Source organism: Petaurus breviceps, unplaced genomic scaffold (assembly GCF_028583685.1).
Source record: "Petaurus breviceps papuanus isolate PSGF00001 unplaced genomic scaffold, PetGlider_PUasm1.0 186, whole genome shotgun sequence".
NCBI classification, from domain to species: domain Eukaryota; kingdom Metazoa; phylum Chordata; class Mammalia; order Diprotodontia; family Petauridae; genus Petaurus; species Petaurus breviceps.
Window position 1 is genome coordinate 28,634,434 of NW_027185798.1, and position 21,597 is coordinate 28,656,030.

Consider the following 21,597-nt stretch of genomic DNA (forward strand, 5'->3'; position numbering starts at 1 on the left):
TTTGACAGAAAAACACCAGAGGGCTTATTTTCAGGGGAGGGCTTATTGTAATGAACATTGGCAGCAATTTTAATAAACAGGTAAATGTGAACAAAAAAATGTACCTTTATTCAATAATGAATTCAATAAAGAACAGGATGACACGCTCACTGCTGCAGCTCTGACTGGATGCAGCTCGGAGCGCGGCATGCGTTTCACGGGGGGGGGGGGGCATACAGAGGGTACCGTAATGTAGCGTGTAGCACAGGGGATCACCTTCACTACAGTAGCAATCTCAATAGGGCTTATTTTCAAGGGAGGGCTTATTTTAGAGGAATCTTACACAGTAAGGGGAGGGCTTATTTTCAGGATAGGTCTTATTATCAGGGAAACACGGGTAGTATCTTTTCCTTGTCTCTACCTCCTACTCCCTTTGTCACCTCCAATTAAGTCACTTGGATTTTCCTTTGGGGCCTTCACATAAATATGACAAAAGGGCCTGTTGCTTTGGGCACTAAACTCACTCATCTAATTCTTCTGTAAAGCCAATTTAATACTAGTAATGGACTCTGACAGTAAATCATGTCATTTGGAAGATTTTTTAAGATTTTAGCATTCTGAGATAATACAGGTTCATGTAAAAAATTCACACAAGAAACTTTGGAATCGAGAAACTACCATGAAACATGATACTTCAGTAATAAAACAATGAAATACATAATAACTATAATAGTTTTTAAAATATTTATTTGTATACAGATTGGCCTGCCTATAATAGCATGTTTAATATGATGAAATGCAATCAAGTTTTTAAAAGGCCACCCTGAAAAATATCTATCACACATCACTATGAAAACTCTCAAGCATGTTAAAGTGCTAACCAAATATAAGATACTTTTTAGTAAACATCCTCTGCAAAATTTGCTCAGATTTTTTTTTACAGAAGCAATCCTTCCCTCAATTCAAATCAGAAAATGCAGTTTCATCCAGAAGAAATCTCACCTAGAAAAACAAATTAGAGTAAACCGTGCAGAACAAATCCATATGAACATATGAAATATCAATGTCAAAGAGCAAATTTCAATGTTATCTAGATCCAGGATAATTAAATTTTTTCAATTAAACATATTCTTTTCTTTAATAAAAAATTGCTTCCCTTCACCCACCTGCTTCCTGCTATGATAGCTCACAGGGACCAAATCAAAACTACAAAGTACAATCTGACATACTATTATACTCGGCAGATACTTAATTGACCTAACATGGAAAAAAAAAATCATCAGGGTATATACAAAGTACTTAACTTTTTAAAAGATTTTCTCCTAGAGATGCTTATTTTCTTGACAATCCAATTCATAGTCCTGTACTAGGTGCTAGAGATTCAAAGATAAAATGAACAACATCAAGTTTGTTTGATCCATTCAATCAACTCATGTAGAATATTGTTTTCTCCAGTATCTACATTTTCCAACTAACCAGACAAGCCAACCCTGGGCCTTTCTTGGAATCAGAAACATAAACTGTTTCCCAAAGTGTTAGGTCATGCTTGTGCAAATGGCCTTGAGAGAGAGAGAGAGCCATTTAGACAGCTGTGCAATGAGCCACACAAGCGGCCTTTTCCACGACTGCTGCTTCCCAACAATCGAAACTTTCTCTAGTCCAAAGTCCAGACACAGGCAGCAGTGTTTCTCTGCAAACATCCAAACAGTTTCATTATTGTTTAACCACAAAAATAACAACTCCAATAATCTATCAAGTCTGACATTTCATCCAGCTATGCAATTAACCCAAGATGCCAAGCGTGCAAAGGGAAAGTTTTCTCTGCTCCAAATCAGCAAACTTAGTCTGACATTATAAAAACACAACCACTAACTAATAAGGCACCTTCTCAGTCCCTTTGCTATTCTTCACAACCCTTCTTCAGAGGAGGCTTCTGAGAAAAACTTTCCTCCAACATAAGCTATACTCAGAAATTTCACTTTGAAGAATTCTACCACCCATTCATTTGGTGCCTCAATACAGGCCAGAGTGTAGAAATACAGACCAAGAGGATGGAAATCTGAGACTGAACCAAAGAGGTGAGCATGCACAGTCTGTTCAAGCACAGAACCCAGATCAAACAGGGCCACCGATGAGTCTGTTTAACACTTGGAAGACTTACAAGAGCCCAGTCTCTGACTCCCATATCAAGGGCAGTCTGATCTGATGGCTTCAGTAGTAGAATAGGAAGTGACCTACCTAAAGCTCTCCTCCTCTCAGCCTGCATCACTGCTTCACTTTGGACATCTTAAGGAAAGAAGTTCCCAGGGTCCTGGACAAGGCCTACCTGATAACTCTGTGGAACCATCCATCACATAAACTCTTTCATCAGAGTACAAAAGAAATCCAAAGGTTAAGGAAAACAAAGTTCCCATCCACGTTCAAAGACCCCCTAAAACCTGGTGTCTGTGGTGCTCGGGTTATGAACCTGATCTAGTCCAACCTTTTCACTTTACAGAGAAGGGAAATCAACAGCAGAAAAGTGGCCGTCTTCTTGCCTGCGAACAAATAAGCATTAATTAAGTAGTTAGGGGCAGGGCCAGAAAGCCCTTGGACTCCCCATGCAGTGTTGTTTTGACTAAACTAAGATACCTCCACTTCTCTAAATTTTATTTCAAACATCCTAAGGGTAACCCTCCTTTGAGGAACAGTTGTCCCTCACTGGCTCCAGTAAAAAAGGCACATTATAAGGGGCGGCCAGGTGGCTCAGCGAGTAAGAGCACCGGTTCCAGTGTTGGGACGACCTGGAGATCGAATCCCGGGCTCAGACGCTCAGCACCACACCCAGAAATAACTGGCCGTGTAACCTTGAGCAAGTTACTTAATCCCAATTGCTTAAAAAAAAAAAGGCACATTATAATGAGCAGTTTTCATAGGAACAATATTACAACTTTCACTTCAGGCAATCAGATGGGGGGGAAAAATCACCCCAAGGTTTTCTATGAGTATTATATGAGTTCTAGCAAAAATATATTGAGGCTATTACTGGAAAAGTTATGTTGGTCAGACGATGAAAGGTTATGCAAGGCTTATGATATCTGTATCATCAGAAAAGCAGGAGGCACAGGAATGCTGAAAAATGCTGGTGGGAACAAATACTTTTTATTATAGGGTGAAACTTCCTTAATGCATAAACCATCTAAGGATCTGCCAACACTGGACTGGAAGTTCCAGGAGGAACTTGGCCACTAACCATGAAACCTTGGCTTACTTGCTTCTCGGGACCTCAGTTTCCCCCTCCGAAAAAAGAAGTATATATAATATGAACACATGTTTAGTTCTAAAAGCCTTTCCCACTGTCCTATTCTGTGACTCTGTGAACAGTTCCCAGCTACCTTTTTGCAGGTTCTTTAAGCAAATGAATAGTATAATCAAGATTGAGGATAGAAGAGTTATTGAACTATATGCTTAAGAGAAACAACTTTTTCAAAGGCCTTTTACAACTTCACTTATTGGACAAACCTAATTTTCCTTTGTTAGACTGGTAGAAACACAAAGCCAAGTTGAGATACATCCTGGCCCTCAGAGATTACTATCAAGTAAATGAATTTGGTTGAACACAAATACTGCTCTCATTTACAAATATATACTTAATTTATACATTGAAACCAGCTGGGCAGGAACTGGACACACTCTGAATTTTCTTAAGCCTGAGACTAAAACTGCATTTCTCTTAAAATTGTATAAATATTATATACATGTCACTAATTTAGAGAAAAGACATACATCCTTAAAACCTTTAAAAAAAAAAAAGCTAAGGGAAAATGCAGGTCATATGCAAACCAACCCAATAAAGCAAAAAAGAAAAACCAAAAGACCAACCTCTTCAATTTAGCATATCAACAGAAAAAGAAAAACGATGCAAAAGCAACCAAAAAGGTTTTATATCAGTTTTCACTGGAAAAATATAATGGGGAAATTTCTGTGCCAAGATCACTCTTACTTGAAAAAAGGCATGCAACCTTCAGAGAGATAGAAGCCTAAGTAGGTCACTATGTAACACCTCAAAAACCATGAGATCACCAGACTGGACAGAATCTATCCAAAAATTCTGCCGGAAATTAAGTGCGGATTAGAGTAATTAAATGTACAATCTTCTTGAGATCAACCACTGTTCTTAAGAGCTGAGGTCATTATGGTGAAACATATCTTAGAAAAATATGAAGAGAATTATTAGGAATTATAGACCTTCCACCTTCAGTTTCTGTCTGCCAAAAGCTAAATGTAAAAAGAACAAAATGCAGATTTGGAAAAACAAAATAATGTGGCTTATAAGAGAATACCACACCACTCAGGAAGAGCTACTGAAAAAAATCATTTACTTGTATGAATAGTAATAGCCTTGAGTTTCCAAAAATTACATATATTTCTTCAAAAGAGATTCAAGGAAAATATATAATCATGGAGTAAAGGGCAAACATTGTTCCTTCTGAATGCTTAAATAGCCAATTATGTGCTTACAGCATTAATGCCTTAGAAGAGAAAGAGCCTATTACAAAAAGTTGAATAAGACATCCTGAAGAATGTACCCTGGGGGCTGCAGACTATTCATCTGATAGTAATATCACCCCAAAAAGGCTGTTTCATGCAACATGTAGTATTTTAATTTCCCAGCTGCCAAAAGAAATATATAAGGAGCAGAAATTAAACTAATTATGCCAGCAGTCCTAGTGAACAAAACTTTAATTGTATTACAAATCAGCAGTTAGACTGTAACAGAACAACCCGAAAGTCCTTAAAGGGCTCTGACTTATTCAGAATACAAATTACTCCAATCAATGACAGAAATGAAACATCTTAGTTACTGTGGGTACATAAGGAGTAAAAGCTCACAGAGTTCCATGTAAAAAAATTAACATTCTATGAGAGTATCTTTTATCTAAAATTGGATTTATATTATTTTATGATTTATATACTACACTGGGCATCACTGATAATCCTTTTAAATTCATACGCTACCAATCAGCTTTGAAAAACAAATCCTGGCACTGACCCTGGAGTCAGGAGGACATGAGTTCAAATCCGACCTCAGACACTTAACACATACTAGCAGTGTGACCTTGGGCAAGTCACTTAACCCTAATTGCCCTGCCCTTTCCCCTCCAAAAAGAAAAAAAAAATCCTGGCTAGAAAGCTTCTGAAACCACTTATAAGACTGGTGTTAGTAAGTAACAGGCCCAGCTCTTTGAACCTTGCAGGAAGTAGCTAAGCAATGCTTGGAGGTGTCACTAGCAAGTCCCAAAAAGAGGCAAGGTCAGAGGGAAAAAAGCAACTTGGGGGGGGGGGCTGCCCCGACGTGGCGAAGTGAATAGAGCACTGGCCCTGGAGTCAGGAGGTCCTGCGTTCTAATCCGGCCCCAAGACGATTAACACACACACACACACACACACACACACACACAGATACACACAAATGAGCTGTGTGACTTTGGGCCAGTCACTTAACCCCATTGCCCTCCAAAAAGCCAAAAAAAAAAAAATCCAGCATCAGACACTTAACATAAAACTAGCTGTGTGACCTTGGACAAGTCACTTAACCCCAATTGCCCTACCTTCCCCCCTCCAAAAAATAAAAAGCAACAGGGGGAAGAGAAAGGAAGGAGAGAAAAAGATGAATATGAAAGAAAAAGGACTATAGGCATTTAAAAACAAAACCTATTTACTCTAGTTCTAAGCAACTTTATTCATTGATTTTTTTTTTTAAAGAGAAACATATAATGGGCAAGGTTACTAATTAATTACCCCATCTTCCACTCAAAGGTAATCGAACCCTTTGCTGGTTAATCCAACTAAAATTAGGGATTAGTGACCAAGAGCAATGGATTCATAAAGAATTGAAACAATTTTTGTTCTAATTATAGAAATTAAGAATATATAGTAAAAATACATGTATATTTTAGAAAATATATATTCTCTGTCTTGAAATTCATTTATTCACTCCTCTTTTTCCTAGCTCATTACAATGTTACTCTCTATACTTGAAGGGGATTTTCTAAAGAATCTGGATATCCAGAGCAGAGGTTTCTTGGAAAAATCAGGGCGCTGGACCGAAGGTCCTCTGAGTGCTTTCACCGTGTTCCTCACCCACACACAAGGCCTTCCCTTGACCTCACCATCATCCGTAATATTCCCAGCCATGATCAAGAACACTCTCCTCCTCCTACTGACCGTAAACTTCTGTCATCCCACGTCTCTGTATGCCTCACTCTTCCCAAACCTCTTTCTGACCCTCAATGCAGCCTCCAAGTAACTCCAATCCTCAGTCTTCACCCCTGCTCAGGTTTCACTTTCTTCCTTCACAAGCCATTCCCCTTCTCACTCTCAACGTGAACATTAATCTCCATTTTCTTTTCCTTTAGTCTCTCATGAAAAGGTAGCTCTCTTGACAAAGTCAACTCCCCTACCTGTACCTTGATCCCATCCCATCTAGTCTCCTCCAGCAAACTGGCCTCACAATCATCCCTGGTTCTCCCCCTAATCTATAGGCTACATCAACCCTCAGAACACAACCAAAAGAATGGACCCTAAAATGTTAGCACTACATCATCAGACAGCTTCTTGCAACTGTTCAAGTAGAACCTTTGTAGGTTTCTTTGTAGGTTTCTTTGGACCTTTGGACTCATGTATTTGTATTTCCAAGCTCTTAGTCAGCTCTAGTCTTTTCATCAGAAGTACTCAAAAGTCCTTCATTCCATTAAAAATCCATTCCCCCTCACCCTCCATATACTCAACTTTGCAGGGTAAATTATTCTTTTTTTTGCTTTTTGCAGGGGAAGGGCAGGGCAATTAGGGTTAAGTGACTTGCCCAAGGTCACATGGCTAATAAGTGTTAAGTGTCTTGAGGCCACATTGGAACTCAGGTCCTCCTGACTCCAGGGCCAGAGCTCTATTCACTGTGCTGCCACCCGCCACCCCACGCCACCCCACCCCACCCCCACATTCCCCCCCCAGGGTAAGTAATTCTTGGTTGTATTTTTTGTACATGGCCAGTGTAGGACTTTATTTTGTTTATTTCTATGTTGAGAGATTTGTTGTTTGTTTTCCAACAAGTGCACAGTAGTGAAAGAGAAAAGAATCATTTCTGTTAGTTGAAAAAAAGAAAATAATAAAAAAAAAAAGTGTGCAAGCTTTTAAAAAAAATCATGGTTTTCAAGGAATCCAATTTTTATTAATTTTCTTTGACCTGTTTTCCATCCAGGTCAGTTGTTTATATCAGATACTTTAAATATCCTTTTTTTTCAATGTTTTAATTTTTTTCTAATATTTCTTGATGCCTAATGGAGTTACTGACTTATATTTATAGTCTTTGTTGTTGTTCAGTCATGTCCAACTCTTCCTGGTCCATCTGGGGTTTTCTTGGCAAAAAAAAAAAAAAGCATATCTTCTTCTATCAGAGGAAATAGCAAGTCCATATATAAGAAGCTACAAAGCAAATACCATTTTATTTTGGCAGATTGGGGAAGAGGGAGGGGTTAGTGGATCTGGTCTGTCAAGGAGGTGTTGCTTGACTTGAGTTTTGAAGGAGGCAGATGTGGGGAGGTGTGTTCCAGGCATGAAGGATAGTACTTAAAGGCTCCAACACTGGAGATGGAATGATGTGAAGGACATCAAGTGAGCCAATATGACTGAAATGTAGTAAAATGTAGGTCTGGAAAGGTGGGCTGGAGGAGACTGAGGAAATGACCATCTGAATAAGAGGTGTGTCACCAGCTCCCACACACCTGTGCCAGCAAAACCCTAAAGCTTGCACTAGACTGAAGAATGATCAAGAAAGTCAATGAGGAGTTACAGAAACTGACTTCTACTCCAGAGCCCAACAGTAGAGTACCACAGGGCACCGAGACCATTTCTGCCTAGGCCAGGGACTCTGAGCCAAGTCAAATCAACAGACTTAAGAGATTAAGAAGGAAAGAAGTAGAGGTATCAATTATAGACTACCTCTTCAAGGAGTATAGCCAGGAAAGGGAGGAAAGCTAAAGAATAAGAGTAGGGACTCTCAGGTCCTTAACACTGCTCTGAAACATTAAAGAGGGACCGGGCAAGTAGGAGATATAGCCTGACCCTGGCACAAAACCCTGATTCAGGAAATAAAGCTGGAGAGATGGGAAAAGCAAAGAAACACCACATGGTAGCAAAAATTACTGCATATCTAACTGTAGCAACTGCAAACAGAGAATGACACCAAAAAAAAAAAATGGATTTTCCATAAGGTCTATGCAGATATCTAGAAGAAATAAAGCAAGAGTTAAAAATGTAAAATAAAATTTCTCAAGTAAAGAACTGGAAAGAGAATAATTAGCCTAGAAGAGAAAGTGGCAAACTTTACCCAACAAATAGAATTCCTAAAAGCTCAGACTAAATATAGGGGCAGCTAGGTGGCACAGTGGATACAGTGCTAGACTTCATGCCAGGAAAACTCATCTTCTTGAGTTCAAATCCAGCCTCAGATATGTACTAGATGTGTGACCCCAGCCAAGTCACTTAACCTGTTTGTCTCAGTTTCCCCATTTATAAAATGAGCTGGAGAAGGAAATGGCAAACCATTCCAGCATCTTTGCCAAGAAAACTCCAAAAAGGGTTTGTGAAGAGTTGGACACAACTGCAAAATGACTAAAAAATTGTTAATTTCTCTCCTGAACTCCCATTCCATATTACCAACTGTCTGCTGGACATCTCACCTGGAAGTGCCACCACAGGCATTTCAAATTCAACAGGTCCAAAACAATGCATATTTTCCCCAGAATCCCTCCCTAGTCCAAACACAAATTTCTACCCATCGTCCTTCTAGTCACCCAGGTTCATAACTTTAGCAATCCTGACCTCTCCCTCTCTCTCAAGCCCCATCCCATAGCCTATTGTAGACCCTACTCCATACCCTCTCTCCAGCTAACCCCAGCTTCTCTCTATTCATGAGGCCTCTGCCCTCATCATCTCTTGCTCAGACCCTCACAATAACTTCCTGATTAGTCTCACTGTTTCTAATCTTGGCCCTCTCCAAACCAACTTCCATAGATAGAGCTGTCATATTCTTAACACAGGGAACTCACCATATAAGCCCCATATACAATTAAAATCTTCAAGAGGATCCTTAATGGAACTTAGATAGAGAGATTCTCAGTCTGTATTTAAGACTTTCCACACTTGGCTCCACCAACCTTTCATTTCCTATCACTCCCTTTCATGTGCAATTCATTTCATTCCAAGTTGCCTGCTACCTACCCCCAACATGGTTGGTGTTCCATATCCCACCTTTGGGTCCATTTGGTCTAGCATCTACTCTGCCCCCACCTGCCCCAGTTCAGGCGCTAACCTGCTGCATGAGGCCTTTCCCAATTTCCCCATTTACTAACACTTCTTCCCCCTTTAATACTTTGGACATTTTATATTCACTGCATTTACTTACTTGTATATACATGATATGGCCCTTCATAAACTTCTTTGGAACAAGGACTATTTTCTTTTTATTTATCTGCCCCAATGCTTAGCACATAGCTGTTTAATAAATGTTTGTTAAATTCAACTTTGCCTAAGTCTCCATTGCCAACATGGCGGCAGTCTTCTTACAGTCACCCCTGGCGTCTTTGTCTAGTTGGAGGCATTTATGATTCAGAGATTTGTGGTGTTCTAAGATATTCAGGCATATGGCAACCACTAGAAGAACTGTGGTGTTAAAAATCTAAGTTTTTATGTAAGGAAGCAGTATGGGATTATTGAAAGCATTTTCTAACACACTTTTATTCCTAAAATATAAATGCAGACCCAAGAGCTCAGCAAAAGCTCCAATACAGAATTAGGCAAGGGGTGGCAGTATAAGGAACATATAGACAGCTGGCCTTGGAATGGTAAAGTTCAAGCCCACCCTCACCCAAATCTTGGCTGAGTGACCAGGAACAAATCACTTAATCTCTCAATCCCCAAGGAACCCTCTAAAACCATAAATAATCTCCCTTCTCAGAGAAGCTAGGTGGCACAGTAAGTAAAGCGCCGGCCCCAGAGTCAGGAGGACCTGAGTTCAGTTCCGGCCTCAGACAGTTAACACCCACACCAAAAAAAAAACTAGCCATGTAACCTTGGGAAAGTTACTTAACCCCAAGTGCCCTCCAAAAGGCAAAAAAAAATAATAATAATCTCCCTTCTCCAGGCTCCCCTCCACATAGCTCCCTAAGACATTTTCCTTGAATGTAGGTCTCACCATATCAGTCCCCTGCCCAATAAACCCCCATGGTTCCATACAAACTCAAGATATAGTGTAAACTCCTTTGGTATCTAAAGCCTCTCAGAAGCTGGACTGACCTTGGATACATATCACTGTCCCAGGAGCACAGTCCCATTGTCTTTCTCACTGCTCCAAGTCTCATCTCTGTGCCTTTCTTTGCCCTAGCAACCCCCCATTTGAGGATCAAATTTGCTAACCTAACCTTACCCCCGTCTTCTAGACTCAACTTTAACACATGGCCTCCTTTTCTCTATGTGGTGCCTTCCTTTCCTGATATCTCCCTCCCTCAGCTCCCCTGTGTTATTTCATGAGCGTGCACACACACACATACGTGTATGTCTTCCCCCACAGAATGCAGGCTTCTGGAAAGCTGGAGCATGTACATTTTTTGCCCTCAAGAGGGCTGTCTGACACAGGGCAGGGACTTAATAAGTGCTTATTGATCTGTATTGGCAGAGACAAGTTCTCCATTGTCAATGAAATCACAAATCTAGACCCAAAAAAAGAGCAATGGAGAGCCACCTGGTGGGCTTAAGTAGGCTGCAGGATATTTCCCATGATGATTTACACACAAGGAACTTCATAAGGGATATCATCCAGGAAATGTATGTTCAGAAAAGGTGGGTTAGTCATGAGGCAGTTATCCCAGAGGATAGATAACAAAAGCACTGTAGCCCATGAGCTACCCTATTCTCTACAAAATGGCAAAAGGCCTCTCTGTCCAGGGACAAAGTTTCAGTGGCAGAATGGTGGAAAGGCATGGGCAAAAATCAAAAGAGAAGGCCAGGGATAGGTAAAGACGAACTGGCCTTCTACTTCAGAGACTGGACCTCCAGGGGAAGTCACAAATCTACTTAAGAATTACCTACAAGGGGGCAGCTAGGTGGCACAGCGAATAGAGCACTGGCCCTGGAGTCAGAAGGACCTGAGTTCAAATCCAGCTTCAGACATAACACAAAAACTAGCTGTGTACCTTGGGCAAGTAGCTTAACCCCAGTTCCCCTCCAAAAAGCAAAAACAAAAAACAGAAACATTTTGATGATGACTCTAAGGTCCTGAAAGGTGACATAATTACTAGCTGTGTGATTTTGGGCAAGTCACTTAACCCCAATTGCCTTCCAAAAAAAAAAAAAAAAGCAAGAATTACCTACAAGGGCATCCAAAAATGAAGAATTTGGAAAGCTGCCTTGGCTCATTTCAAAATTCCCCCAGTGTGAGAAGTCCCAACAGAACTGCCAGAGACAGAACAGATGGCCTGGCCAGGCTGCTGACTGGTTCAGCAGCATCACTCACTGGTCATTCAGGAGTCCAATGGAGCTCCAAGTCCAGTTCTTCCTCATGGCTAAAGACAGAGAATACAGATGAAAGGGGTGTCATTCTGACAAGTCACACAGCAAGCTTTAGATACCTGGTCAGGTTAAGGAATGCAGTGTTCTGTGGGTTAATCAAATACTCCAATTTCCAAAAATGTTGGATCAGATCCACACTAGATTTCTTCAATTATTCAAGAGGCATGTCAGGACCTTAAGAGTCATCATGAAGAACCTTAGTTATTAATACTGGCAAAGCCCAGAGTGCTGGTTAAACATTTCTAGGTGACAGAATGCTAGTTGCTACCTAACTCAGCTTTCTGACTGTACAGTTTTGGATTTACCTGCAGATGTGGGGAAAGGAGCCATGTGCCATGCAGGGAAGGGCCAAGGACAGTTAGTGACCAGGGACAGAGAAGCGAGAGCAGGAGCAGAAGGAAGAACACTCAAGGGCTGGGGACACACAGCACATGGCGCACAGAAAGAAAACACTCAGGGTTGGACACGTAGGTGGAGGGGGGGCACATAGGTGGCTACTGCTGTCTTGGTCTTTGCACATGTTCTGTTTGGCAGAGTGTTGAGCCCAAAGGCAGGAACAGAAAAGTTAACATAGGGGATTTTTTTGGAATGTGGACTTCTTCCAGAATTCTGTAAAACAGAATTTGCATAATATGACTTTACCTAAAGCAAGAACTGGCTATACTAAGAGACTCAAAAAGTTTTCCCCATAGGAAACTTTTTTTGGTGGGGAGGGCAATTGGGGTTAAGTGACTTGCCCAAGGTCACACAGCTAGTAATTGTGTCAAATGTCTGAGGCTGGATTTGAACTCAGGTCCTCCTGACTCCAGGGCTGGTTCTCTATTCACTGCGCCACCTAAGCCGCCCCAATCCCCATAGGAAATTTAAAGTTCATGTTTGGCTTTAAAATAATTAATAAAAAGGAAAGCTTAAAAGCACTGAAATGGAATCCTAATAAATTACTTTAGTGACAAAAATAATAGAATTCAATAAATCAGCAATGGGGATAATTCACTCTTGAGATGGAAAAAAACACACCAAAAACAAGGGAACAAATTAGTAAGGCAATTCAGGAATGTCAAATATTATGAACACCTACTGCCCTCATCTACTGAGGAAACCAGCTTAAAGAAGCCCGGATATGTCCAGAGGAGATATAACCAATTTCCAGACCAGTAGTGCTGTCCACCAATGGGCAACCAAAGGAGCCACTTAGTGACTGGTCTTTTCCCCTTGGGAGAATGGGGGAGGACACTACTAAGCATAAGTAAGTTCTTACCATTCTATGTGTTTTTATAATAAAATTTCCTGTCACAAAAGAACTTCTAACCAGACACGCTGCAAATGCTTCAACAAATTTCAACTTCAAAAAAGTGGCTATTCCCTTTAATCATGTTAAAATGATATTTCCACTATTAGCAGTTACATAATTCTCTAGTTTGTTTTTAATACATCATTCTAGAAATGTAATCCAATATAACTGTTATAATATAGTACCAACCATTACTACATGGATTTGGACTTATTCTCGGGGAGGCAAATCTGGCCCAATACAAATTGCAAGCTCCTACACCCAGATTAATTTCTTTTTTATCTTTATACTTCTCAGTGCCTAGCATAGGTCAGTGTATATAATAAGTTAATAATTAGTTGACAGAGTGCTGTACTTAAAGTCATAAAGACTTGAGCTCAAATCCTGACTCAGTTATTTCCTAGCCATGTGACCCATTTGTAAGGGCAAATCTCTTAAAATTTCTCTGTCTTCAGTTTCCTCATCTATAAATTGCAGATAAAAAAAACAGGACCTACTTTCCAGGACACTGTGTAGTCCAAATGAGATAATATCTGTAGAGTTGGCATGTATAAAGCTTTAAGCAAATATCATCTCATTTGGTCCTCACAACAACGCTGGAACACAGGCACTATTATGTAAAAGCACTTTCCAAACCTTACGTGCTAAAGAAATATTAATAGTAACCATTATTGTTAAAAAAGACCAATATAACTAGTTGAAAACAGGGGTCTGCCAGCTGTGACAGATCTGTTTTTGTATGGCCCCAATTAAGAATGGTTTTCATGAGGGTGGCTAGGTGGCACAGTGAATAGAGCACAGGCCCTGGAGTCAGGAGGACCTGAGTTAAAATGTGACCTCAGACACTTAACACTTACTAGCCTTAAGTGACCTCAGGCAAGTCACAACCCCAATAGCCCTGCCTTCCCCCCTGCAAAAGAAAAAAAAGGAATGGTTTTCATATTTTTAAACAGTTTTATTATATTTTAAAATGTAAAAAACCATTCCTGGCTAACCACAAAAGCAGGCCAATATATGTCTCCTTTTGGTCCATAATAATAGTAACTGTCATTTCTAATTCCCTGCTAGTTTCTAAATTCTATTCACCTCAGCTCCTGTTGGGGAAAGAGCTTAGGTGCACAGAGCTAGAGAAGAACCCTGGATTGGCCACTTACTGGGTAACCTTGGACAAGTCACCTGATGCCTCCATTTCTTCATCTGTAAGATGAGTTGGAGGAAAGATGACCTGTAGGTTATGATGAAACGAGATAATAACAAGGGCAGAGTTTTGCAAACTTTCAAGCAAGTCTACAAATGCCAGTATCATCTGTGATCTCAGGAACATTTGCTTTAAGATTCAAAAAACACTTTATATATGTCCTCCCATTTACTTCCTAAAATATCAGGGATTCCACTGTAGGTAAAAATCATAAATGAGAAAATTTATAAAGTGAGCAATTAATTAGCTGCCTAACCAATACTGCTCCAGATTTTATAACACTTTTCATCCAAATAAGTCATAGGATCGTAGGGCACGAGCTGGAGGAGACCCCCCCCCCAGATTTGGCCCAAGTGCCCCACTTTACAGATAAGAATACTGAGGCCCAGATAGAGCAACTTGCCCTCAGTCCTGTCACACAAAATGTCAAAGAGGCAAGACATGGACAGCTGCTAACTTGGTTACAGCAACGATAAATAGGTACCAAAGTGATTTTTTTAAAGCACTGATCTAAGACAACGCTCCCCTAATCATTATTAAATTCCAGTGATGGCCTGTACAACCTTCACTGGTTAGCACTGAAAGTCCTCAGACCCTTGGGGCTCCTTATACATCACTCTCCCGAGGAGATGGACATGCCAGTCAATTGGCCCGCTGGCTGCTCTGCCACAAGACCTTCCATTTCCAGCCCTGAAATGGAGCCCCCTCCTCACCCACACCCTCTAAGACCTTCCAGTTTCCTCCAAAGCAACCTGCTCCACAAGTTTCCAAATCCTGCCAGCAGCAAGTGCCCTCCCTACCCTCAAAAAGAATGACCATGTATTTAGAGGGCATATACTTGCATACTTTCAAGTGGTCTCCCTTCCCGCTCTGAATGGAAATCCTTCGAGGGCAAGGGGGCAGTTTCACTGCTGTCTTTATAGCCCTAGCACACAGCTGGCATGCAGGAGACTTGCTCGTTTATTGAAAATGAACACAAAAAGAGAAAATTAATTTTTCAGAGAAATCCTCTTCTTTAAATGCTTGTCACTGCCAAGAAATATCCACAGTAGCTGCCACAAAGACAGCCAGGTGGCGCCAAGCCTGGGGTCAGGAACAACTGGGTTCAAATCTGGTCTCAGACACCAGCTATGTGACCCTGGGCAATTCACCTCACATGTTTGCCTCAGTTTCCTCAACTGTAAAGTGGGTAATAGAGGACCTACCTCACAGGGGAACTATGAGGATCAAATGAGATAATTTGTAAAATGATTAGGACATGCAGGTGCCATATAAACTACTTATTCCCTTCCCCCATTCCACTAACCCTCTGCTTTTAAAGGTGCTAAGTCAGACTCTACACAAACTTGCTTTGCATTAGAAAGTTCTGAACTGTATTAACTTCTAAGTTTTCCGAGGCATGCTCTCTTTTTCTGTGTAGTCTACTCTTTTAGCAGCTGGTTAAATTAACTAATCAATTTAGAGAACTTACCATCTAGCATTCCAATGTAAAGATCAAGATAATAGCTTTTGGGCTGATCAATACAGAGGTGTGGAGGGCTCTGGTCTCTGTAATTAGATATAGACATTCAAATGTGTCTTGCAGTATATTCACATTTTTCTCCTAGTACAAAGCAAGCTTTTGCTATTAGCCATACCATCATAATTTGGAACTATAGGAGGCAAAACCCACTCCATTTGCCACTCCAGAAACACAAAATACATTAAGTACCTGCTAATGTATCTGTTAGTGATCAGAGTTCAAGTTTCGGTGGAACCTTGGGGTAACTAGAAACAAGGCCCCACGTCTGTTGCTGAGGCTACAAAAATATAGCTCAGGCTGCCGAGTTTCCATTCCATGCTAAGATCTCTGCCTTGCTTCATCTCTTGTTTCTTCATCTCCTGTATTTCCCAATATAGCCTTTCCCCCTTCTCCTACCTAACCATCCCCTATAACAAAGATTTTAAGAAGAAAAGGTCAGTTGCCCCACACCAGGGGAGGCACTGGTCTATCTGATATGAGTCCAAAACTTAACACCCAGAGCCCCTCCCTTTGGTCAATTTAGGTCAATCTTCCGGACTCTTCTTGGGTCAACCTTGGACACAATTTTCATAAAGCATTGAGCTTTCCTTCCTTGCCCAAGTTGTGAAAATAACATAGTCTCTAGTCCATTGGAAGTAACCACAACAAAATTTCAGATGTGCCTCCTATTTCCTTCTACCTGTGAAATCAAGGAGAAAAGTCTCAATTGTCAAGCTTAAATCCTCTTTAAAAGCCACAAATGAGTGGCCTGGCTAGATTTACAATAAGGCAGACATTAAACAGTCAGCACTGCCTCCTTTTCCCTTGGGGTCCCTGCCATTACAGGGAACAGAGCCCTCTGAGCCCAGGCAGGGCATCTGAGGCAGCAGATGCCTCTAAGAACCCAGGACAAGCCTAACTTCTGCCTGGCAAGCTGCATACACCAAGGCATGTTTATTCATCACCTCATTACACTGGATGTTAAATAGAATCCAAAGCAATGGGAGTGGGAAAAAAACATGTGCAATGCACCAATTACATTCCCTGCTGAGAAGGCTGTTCCAGTAATGTTAACACCTCATTCTTTCTCAATGGCACACAGTTTTTGCTCAGAGCAGAATGCTCTGTTCAAGTGACTGAAGAAACAGAGAAAAGAATAAACTCGCTGTGGTTTGTACCCGTTTAGTTTAGGAGCCAAGGGCTCGGAGGACTGTCTTGCTTCATTCCCTGCTTCCCAAGCCTGAATGGGGCATAGAAATGGAAGGCCAGTCCTGCCCCACCCACGCCTGATCCCTGGGCAGCTACTACAACACCAACCCAAGGAGCAAATGCAGATCATCACCAGGACAGTGGACACTGGTGGGGACACCCAAAGATCCTGATCCCAGGCATGCAGTTTTCCAAGGTGGTGATAATTCTTTTAAAAAATCAAAGATAGGGTCCTTCTCGAGGGAAAGAAAGTCAAGTTACCTCTAGCTCCAGCCATAAGCAAGGTACCTTCCCCTACAATCCAACCTAAGGTGGTTCAAGAAGGGTTCGGAGACTATACAAGGGGGAGTGAAGAGAAGAGAGCACCTGGGCTTCCCCCCCACCCCCCCACCCCCGGCAGGCCCCTCCAGTGGGGGGAGGGTCTTCTCCCTCATTAGAATAGACGATCCCCGAGGGCAGGAAGTGTTTCCAGGAATGCGGCTGGAATGATAATAGCCAGAATTTGCTTAGTGCTTCTAAGTGTCAGGCAACCAACAACCATTCAACTCTTTCTAAGGGACAGGGCTTAACAAATGGGATAATGCAAAGAATAGCCCCAACCCCCCAAAGGAGCCAAGCCCAAACAAGCAGCAGACGGGGACAAACTGGGAGGATCCTAGGGGGGGAAGGCACCAGAAGAAGGCTTTACAAATGCTGGGCCACTGGACCGCTGGCCTGGTAGCCAGGTGGTGCAATGGGGAGCGTGCTGGGCATGGAGTAAGGAGATTCCTCTTGAGAGTTCAAATCTGGCCTCAGGAGCGGACTAGCTGTGTGACCCTGGACAAGTCCCTTCTCCCTGATGGCCTCAGTTTCCCCATCTGTGAAATGAGCTGGAGAGGACGTGGTAAACCGCTCCAGCTTCTTTGCCAAGAAAGCCCCAGTGGCTGCATCACTCAGAGGTGGACCTCGGAGGTCATGGAGGGACTAAGCAGAGCTCCCGCAAGGTCACACTGGGCCGGGTCCCAGGGCTCTCTGGGCTGCTCCACCAGGTGGCTGCCCGGGGGGGAGGGGGGCACACAGCGGGAGGCCTCGGGCGCTTCCTGGCGGGGCACCCCGGGCAGGGCCCTGCACTCTCCTGTGCCTCAGTGTCCCCTTCTACAAGACGGGGCCAGTAACGGTGCGATGGCCATTTAAGCGCTTGGCACAGGCCCGCACACAGTAGGCGCTATAGGAACGTTAGCTAGAACTACCCCCCAGGTCACATTTGACCACGGGAACCCAAAACATGGGAGGGTCTGCATGAGTCTGAGCTCAGGAGCGGCCTGGGGTCGAAACCCCAGTCCGAACCCGGCTATTGCAGCGAGGGTAAACTGAGGCAGGGCGCAGGCGAAAGACTTGGTCAAGGTCACTCCGGGAAGCGAGCAGCCCAAGCAGTTTCGACCCCGGCGGCCTCTCCAAGGGTCCGGGGCTCTCCTCACCGCCAACCTCCCCCCCCCCGGGGTCCCGCCCGCCTGGCGGGGGGTCGGGGGGGGGGGGGGGGGGGCGGGGCGGAAGAGGAGGTGGGGGAGGGGAGCGGGGCTGAGTGCGGGAGCGGAGCCCCCTCCCCCGGGTCCCCGCCTCACCTGCCACCGGCCCCCGCTCCGCCCGCGCGGAGGCGGGGGCCCAGCTTCCGCGTCCCGGCCGGGGAGGGAGTCGCTTCAAGCGCCGCGGCGGCGGCGGCGGCGGCGGCGTTGTCTCCGGGGCTGAGGGGCAGAGGGGGGCGGCCGCGACATCCTCCCGGGCGGCCCCAGGAAGTCTCCTCCCCGGGCACGGCGCGGCCCCGCCCCGCCGTGCACGCCCCGCCTCGCCGCTCAAGCCCCGCCCCGCCGTGCACGCCCCACTGCGCACGCCCCGCCCCTCCTCGAGCACTCCTCGCTCCTCCGGCTGGTGCCGCCCGCCGCCCCTGTTCTCCTGGGCAGCACCATAGAGCCTCGCGGGAAACTGGTAGCTAGAGGGACGCCACGGAGCGCGCGCTCCCCCTGGCGGCCAGAAGAGGGCCTGGGAAATCCAGGGGCACCGGGTTCGCGACTCTCCCAAGAAGCACAGATGCTTGGGAGGGGGGCCAAAACCCTGAAGGAGAAGGGTGGGCGTGCAATGAAGCAGGGCAGCCGCCGCACTGCTCGTCTTCGAGCCCCGGGGCCCAGGCAACGAGCATTTTTTGCAATGCCTGCCACATCGTGCGAAGCGCTATAGGAACGAAGAAAAGCTGCCTTCAAGGAGCTTACAGTCTCATGACCACCTACAAACAACTGCGTGCGATAAACTGGAGGGAGTCTAAGGTTAGGCAACAACCCACCTCAGTGAGATCCAGGATACGTCAAAGCTTGGAATCAGGGGCTAGGCTAGCCAACAGTGGCGCGGGCAGTCACCCCGGAGTGCTAAGAGGACAGAGGGAGGCAAACATACAGGTGGGAACAAGGAGAAACCTATGGGATCCAAGAGCAGAGAGACACTGGAGACATATGCATGAGGGTTAGTGGAGAGGGAGAGACCGACCCTTACTGCTTCTGTTAACCAAATAGCCTTGCCTTTGGTATCTCTGAAAGGATGAGGGTAGCACGCTCCCCAAACAACTTTTTCACTTTCTCCACCTCCACCACAGTAACATCACCCAGGAAATTAATGCCTTTAGCCCTGTAGCTTCTTCTTCCTCTGATGGCTGAGTTCCTTCCCCAAACCTCCATTTGAGGAAACGCATGCTCACTTAAAAGCCTAGCTCAGTCCATGAGTGGCTATATCCAGCTCCCTTTATGTGCAATCTCCTCCACCAGACTGTAAACTCCTGGAGGGCAAGTATCCCATCCCAATCACTTAGAACTTTGCTTGGAACATAAGTGCTTAATAAATATTTATCTGTCATCTATCTATCTGGTATAATTACACATGAGTATAATTATAGTTAAACTTATAAAGTACTTATTCATAATTACAACTATGCACTAAAAAGAGGAAATATGTACTTATAAAGCTAGGTGAGTCTACTCTCATGGCCTCTGCTTGGAAATTTCACCCTCCTCAACTCCACTTCCTGACTTCCATGATTTTCTTCAAGTCTTAGCTGAAGCCCCACCCACCGTAAAATGCCTTTCCCAGTCCTTTTTAATCTTAATCTTCCCTTCTGTTGATTATTTCCAATTTATCCCATCTATATCTAGTTTGTCCACAGTTCTTGCATGTTGCCTCCCCATTAGATGTGAGCCCCTTGAGGGGAGGGACTGTTCTTTGAAAGTCTCTTTTCTCTAGGTTTCCATGATACCACTCTATCCTGGTTCCTCCTCCCTGTCAAACTGATCCTTCTCAGTCCCCTCTGCTGGATCTTCAATGGGAGTCATGCTGTTCTGTCCTGGGTCCTCTTTTTGTTCTCCCTTTATACTATGTCACTTATTGATTTTCTCATCTCCCATTGACTCAAGTATCTTCTCTATTCTGCTGACTCTCAGATAAAATTAAGTAGCCCTAAACTCTCTTCCAACTATTGGATATTGGAGTTAAGAGAGAATTCTAATGGACATTTTGAATTACAAGTACCATAGATGTCTTAAACACAACTTATTTAAAACAGAACTTATCTTTCCCTAAAACCTCTCCCCTCTTCCTAATATCCCTATTACTGTCAAGCACATCACAATCCTCTTAGTTACCTAGGTTCAAAACCTAGAGGTTATTCTCAATTCTTCACTTTCTCTCCCCTCACCACCACCACCAATGTCCAACTTTCTCCAAATCCTATCAATTTTACTTTTGTGACATCTCTCAAATACACCCCTTCTCACCTCTAAGACTGCCCTTATCACCTCACATCTGGATTATTGTAATAACCTCTTGCTAGGTCTGCCTGCCTCAAGTCTCTCCCCACTCCAAGCCCTCTTCCACTCAGTTGTAGAATTGATCTTCCTAAAGCATCACCATGTCAGCCCCCCAGTGCATTCCAGTGCCTCCCTATTATCTCCCAAAGCACATATCAAATCCTCTGTTTGGAGGTCAAAGCTCTTCATAACCTGGTCCCCTTCTCCCTTTCCAGTCTCCTTCCATCTTACCCAATAGCACAAAGCAATCCAGTAATACTACCTTCTTTTGCTGTTCCTCAAAGAAGACTCCAACTCCAGGCCTTTTTGCTATCCCTCCTCATCTCTGCCTCCTGGTTTCCCTGACTTCCCCCAAGTCCCAGCTGAAATCCTACCTTTCTCAATCTCCCTTAATGCCGATGCCTTCATTCTATTGACTGAACCATCTTAAGCCTATATACATCTTGTTTGTACATAGTTGTTTCCATGGGGTTTTCCCCCCATTAGACTGTGAGCTCCTTTAAAGAAAGAACTATCTTTTGCCTTTCTCTGTACCCTAACATTTAGCACCTGACACATGGTAGGTGCTTAATAAATGCTTGTTGATTTGACTAGATACATATCCAATCCTCTTCTCTCTCCTGAGCCCTAATCCCACAGTACCCAAGAGCCACAACTGTCTTTGGACATTTCCATTTGGATGTCCTGTAGGCATCCCAAGCTCACAGGATCCAAAAGTGACCTCTGAAACCCATCTCCTTTCTGAACATTCCTATTTCTATCCATGGCACCGTCATTCTCTTAGGCACCTTGGTTCCCAATCTTAACTCCTCACTCTTCTTTGAAACCTTATCAAGACCTTCTTTTTTAGTTTCAGCTAATAAATACTCCTCAGGCTAAAGCCCCTTCCAAACTTACCTGAAGGAAACTTGATCAGTACTTAATCAAAATTATCAGGAAACCATGCCCTCCACTAAAATCCAGTTCCTCTTTTTCTTAAGCACATTCTCTTT

General features: G+C 43.5%; 1 protein-coding gene across 1 annotated transcript in view; it reads right to left on the reverse strand.

Moving 5' to 3' along the window:
* RFFL (ring finger and FYVE like domain containing E3 ubiquitin protein ligase) overlaps positions 1 to 18,492 on the reverse strand; it is a 67,609-nt gene extending 49,117 nt beyond the window's left edge. Inside the window, exon 1 of the mRNA XM_069089933.1 lies at positions 18,383 to 18,492. The gene's annotated coding sequence lies outside the window, so the exon portion shown is untranslated. The remainder of the gene's footprint in view (positions 1 to 18,382) is intronic.
* Between the last annotated feature and the right edge of the window lie 3,105 nt (positions 18,493 to 21,597).